This window comes from Suncus etruscus, chromosome 5, assembly GCF_024139225.1.
Source record: "Suncus etruscus isolate mSunEtr1 chromosome 5, mSunEtr1.pri.cur, whole genome shotgun sequence".
NCBI classification, from domain to species: domain Eukaryota; kingdom Metazoa; phylum Chordata; class Mammalia; order Eulipotyphla; family Soricidae; genus Suncus; species Suncus etruscus.
In genome coordinates, this window is record NC_064852.1 from 23,644,853 (window position 1) to 23,649,935 (window position 5,083).

The following is a 5,083-nucleotide window of genomic DNA, read 5'->3' on the forward strand; positions in this document are numbered from 1 at the left end:
CCTCACACTTGAAAGGCAAATGTTTAGCCAGTGAATGAATAGTCATTGAAACAATTAAGTTGGGACCAGAGAGAAAGCAAAGTGTTTGCCTTGCATGCGGCTGAGCTGGGAGGAACCTGGTTTGATTCCCAGCATCCCACATGGGCCCCCAGCCTGCCTAGGGTGATTTCTGAGTGCAGAGTCAGGAGTAATCCCTGAGCACCTCTGGATGTGGCCCAAATATCAATCAATCAATCAATTAAGTTTAAAAAATAGAAACAAATCATCATTTAAAGGAATATTAAAAAAGCAACACAGGGCCTGGAGAGATAGCATGGAGGTAAGGCATTTACCTTACATGCAGAAGGTCAGTGGTTCAAATCCCGGCATCCCATATGGTCCCCTAAGCCTGCCAGGAGTGATTTCTGAGCATTGAGCCAGGAGTAACCCCTGAGTGCTGCTGGGTGTGATCCAAAAAACAAAACAAAACAAAACAAAACAAAAAAAGCAATACATGTGCACTAGAAATTGTAACATACTTTAAAATGAGAAACTTGCTTTCCAAATTTTGATAAAAGGGTTTCACTATGACTTAAAAAGACAGGGGCCGGAGAGATAGCATGGAGGCAAGGCTTTTGCCTTGCATGCAGGGCAGTGGTTCGAATCCCAGCATCCCATATGGTCCCACGAGCCTGCCAGGAGCGATTTCTGAGCATAGAGCCAGCAGTAACCCCTGAGAGTTTGCCGGGGTGTGACCCCCCCCAAAAAAAAACCCAAACAAACAAACAAAAAAGAAAGACAGGAGAGAATGTCTGATGGACATCTCTTGGGGTACTGTCTAAGATATTCTGGTTTATTTCGAATGTGGGGAAGGAAGGCTACACTGATATTCCAGAGAGTCAAATCTTTGGGACATATTTACAACATTTTTTACATTTAATTAAAGAGCTATAATTTACAAAGTTATTGATAGATGAGTTTTAAGCATACCAATGTCAACTTTTCTCCACCAGTGTTCCCAGGTTCTCTTCTGCCCCTCCTCCCTCCACTATCCACACCCTAAAAAGGCACTTTTTAAGTTCCTTAGTTGTAGGTTAGGTCTCATTATTTTTGTGTTGTTGAATCTGTGATTTGGATGTATTGTTACACCACTGTCCAACATTACCAGTATAACCAAAGTCTTAACCTCTGTTCCTCCATTACTTTTTTTTTTCTTTTTTTTCCTTCTCTCTTTGATTTCTTTTTTCTCTATCCTTCTCTCTGGGTTCATGAGTGATCTAGGGATCCTCTTTTACTATCTTCACTTCCTCATCCAGTTATTCTATACACAGAGAGAAGTTAGATCATCCTGTGCTTGTTTTTCTTCTTCTGGCTTACTTCGCTCTACAAGCTATATTTCAGTTCCAGACAGGTAGCAGAAAATTGCGGAGAAGTGTCTGTTCATTTCCTTTCCCAATTTTTTGATAGAGTTTTTGGGTTTTTGTTGTTGATATTATTGATCTTTGTGAACACTTTATAGATCCTGGATATAAACCCTTTATCTGATGTCTGATGTGCTGAATGTAAGAATTTTTCTCCATTCAGTTAGCTGTCTTAGTTTTAGCCCATGTTTCTTTCACCATACAAAATCTCTTTAATTGGATGTAATCCCATTTGTTTACTTTTTATTCTGTTGTGGCATTAGATCATTGAAGACACCTTTGAGATCCAAATCTTGGAATGTTTTGCCTGTATTTTCTCAAAGTTTCAATTAATTTATTTATTTATTTATTTTGGTTTGTGGATCACACCCAACTGCGCTCAGGAGTTACTCCTGGCTCCACGCTCAGAAATCGCTCCTGGTAGGCTGGGGGGACCATATGGGGTGCCAGGATTCGAACCACGGACCTTCTGCATGTAAGGCAAATGCCTTACCTCCATGCTACCTGTCCAGCCCCAAATTTCAATATTTTTGATCCACTTTGAATTGACGTTTATGTGCCTTTGGGTGTTTCTGAGAACAGGGAAAACAGGAAGAGAGAATCACAGTCTAAGATGTTCCCAGGAACTCCCAGTTAGAACTTCAGGAAACTCTGGGTGGATATTCAGATTCAACCATCGAAATGTAAATATTTGTGTTTGTTTTGTTTTGGGGCCACATCCGCCAGTGCTCAGGGTTCACTCCTGGCAGGACTCAGAAAACTAAATGTGGTTCTGGGATGAAACCCAGGATGAAATCTTGGTTGGCTGCATGCAAGGCATGAACCCTCCACTTCACTATCTCTCCACTCTCTGGGATCTAAGCATCAATAGTATCCTACCCACCTCTCTTCCAACAGTTCTAAACTGGGGAAGTGAATATTATGGGTAAGTGATTATTATCTAAAGACACAGGAGGAGGGCGCCAGGAACTGCTTCTGTTTGTTTGCCTTTGCTTTCTAGGCTGTTCTCTCTCAACTGCCCTTCATGCTTTTACAGGATTAGCACACAACCTTCTTCCTCAACAGAGCAGCTTAGGAAACTGCAGCTTGAGGCTAGAACCCCTTACCCAGCCTGTTTACATCCGTGGAATTTGATGCTGCTATTATGTCTTATAAATAAATGATCCACAAATTGAGGAAAGACAAATCAAACAGGAAGAGCTACTACGCCCATGAGAAGTAGAATGCAGGTTCTAGAAACATGGAAAAAGAGTCTCTTTTATAAATGTCTTCAAAAAGCTAAGAATAGTGTTTGCCATGGAGGCAGGTCAAAAAATGGGGGAAGAAACTCTCAAGGACTCTTGGGACTCCCGATGCAGCGACCCCTGAGAAAGTAAGGAGGAAGCAGCCCTACGACCGGGACTCGGAGTCCAGGCTTCAAGATGTTCCCTCTGGTCAGAAACTCGATGAGTCGCCTTCAGGTTCCAAGTTTTCATCAGGAGGTGGCATGGCAGAGCCAACAGAAAGGGCCCCCGACTTCTATGACAAGTATGGTAAAGCCAGATTAGCCGGTGGAGCTTCTTTTTGTGTTGCTATGTGGACTTATACAGTAACACAAATTGGCGTCGAATGGAACCTGTCCCCGGTTGGCAGAGTCACCCCAAAGGAACGGAGAGATCAATGATCATCTCAGCTGGCTGGCGTAATGCTGAGTTGTGTCGGCATCCAGTCAGAAATGATTGATGCCAAGTAAACAGCTCTATGTATCCATTAAATATGGTATACCTGAGGGAAAAAAAGTAAAGTAACTTGAAGCTTTCAAAAAAAAAAATGGGGAGGGGGGAGAAACTGGGGACATGGGTAGTGAAAAGTGTGCACTGGTGAATGGATGGATGCTGGAACATTGTACAACTGAAACTCAACTATTAGCAACTTTGTAATAGTGTCTCACAGTGATTCAATGAAAAATAAAATTTAAAAAAGTTTGCCAATAGGGCCGGAGAGATAGCATGGAGGTAAGGCATTTGCCTCTCATGCAGAAGGTTATGGTTTGAATCCCGGCGTCCCATATGGTCCCCTGAGCCTGCCAGGAGCGATTTCTGAGCATAGAGCCAGGAATACCTCCTGAGCCCTGCCGGGTGTGACCCAAAAAAAAAAAAAAGTTTGCCAATAGAAGCAAGTGCCAAAAACTAGGGGAGAGGATGGAAATGCTGGGTACAGGGCTTGGAGAATCAGATGGGGGTGGGGGCAGGGATCATATCCAGGCTGGCCAGGCACTGACTGTACTAGCTCTCAGGTCTCTCCCTAAGTATTATTATTTTTGTGTGTGTGGTTTTTGGGTCACACCCGGTAGTGCTCAGGGGGTTTTCCTGGCTCTGTGCTCAGAAATTGCTCCTGGCAGGCACAGGGGACCATATGGGACGCCGGGATTCGAACCGATGACCTTCTGCATGAAAGGCAAACGCCTTACCTCCATGCTATCTCTCCGGCCCCAGAAATCGCTCCTGGCAGGCTCGGGGGACCATATGGGATGCCGGGATTCGAACCACCGTCCTTCTGCATGAAAGGCAAACACTCTATCTCCATGCTGTCTCTCCGGCCTCTCCCTAAGTATTTTTAACAGTGTTTTTAACTTCTCATTTCACTTGAAAGAAATTATCATTGTATGGATGTGATGCAATCAAGAAGGACTTTTGCAAGAAAAATGATACAGAACTCCACCAGAGTGGGCACTCAAGAACACCATAGGACTTTCATCAAAGAGCAGGCAGGAGGTGGGATTAGTTGGTTGGAATCAGCGGGAAATATTCATTACCTGGGATTCCTTAACCAACTCCCCTTTCACCAGCCACTCCTCCCCAGAGCCTCTGATAAGGGCCCTCCTGATAAGAAAGACTCTGCTAGGCTTTTAAAGCCAGAAAGTGCTCAGCTGCTGTTTTTACACATTCTTCTCTGGCAGGGTCTGGGCCTTATCAGATTCTAGGCTGAAAGCAGTAAGGCTCACTCAGAGGGTAGGGGCTGTCAGATGTAGGTGCGTGCCTGAGAGAGAGGAGGCTGCTGGACTTAGAAATTTCTCCCAAGAAAACTGGAGTGGAGACTCGAGAGAGAGTACAGCAGGAAGGGCAATTGCCTTGCAGAAGGCTGAGTTTGATACTCATAGGGTTTTATGTTGTGTTTTGGGGCCACACCCAGCAGTGATCAGGGCTTTCTCCTGACTCTGCACTCTGGAATTACTCCTAGCACTACTGGGAGACCATCTGGGTCAGCTACTTCCCAGGCAAGCTATTTCCCCACTGTACTATTGCTCTGAGCCCTCATATGGTTCTCTGAGTCCCATCAACATTGATCCTTATACACAGAGCCAGGAGTAATCCCTGAGTACAACCACCAGATGTATCCCCAGCCTAAAATAGAGGTAATTTCTCACTTCCACAAGTCCTAGGGGTCCACAAGTCCCTGGAACTCAGGGTCTGGAGGTAGTGAAAGGCTGTATGGAAGAAGAGAGCATGTGGGCAGCTAGGGGAGATCATGAAGCCCATTCTGCCTGATACCCCAACAGTTTATCCCCTCTACTCTAAGAAATAAAACATTAAGGCCAGGTCCTCTCCTAGTGTCCTTGGAGAGTCTCCAAGAGGTGGGCCTGTCAGAATTTCCAAGTTCTTTCAGTCCTGCAGAGCCCCAGGCTGCAGAGAGGAGGGCCTTAG

The 5,083-nt window shown here is 44.8% G+C and overlaps 1 pseudogene; it reads left to right on the plus strand.

Annotated features, from left to right (window-relative positions):
* Nucleotides 1-2,805: 2,805 nt before the first annotated feature.
* On the plus strand, nt 2,806-3,210 carry LOC126009323 (cytochrome c oxidase subunit 7B, mitochondrial-like; annotated as a pseudogene).
* Nucleotides 3,211-5,083: the final 1,873 nt, after the last annotated feature.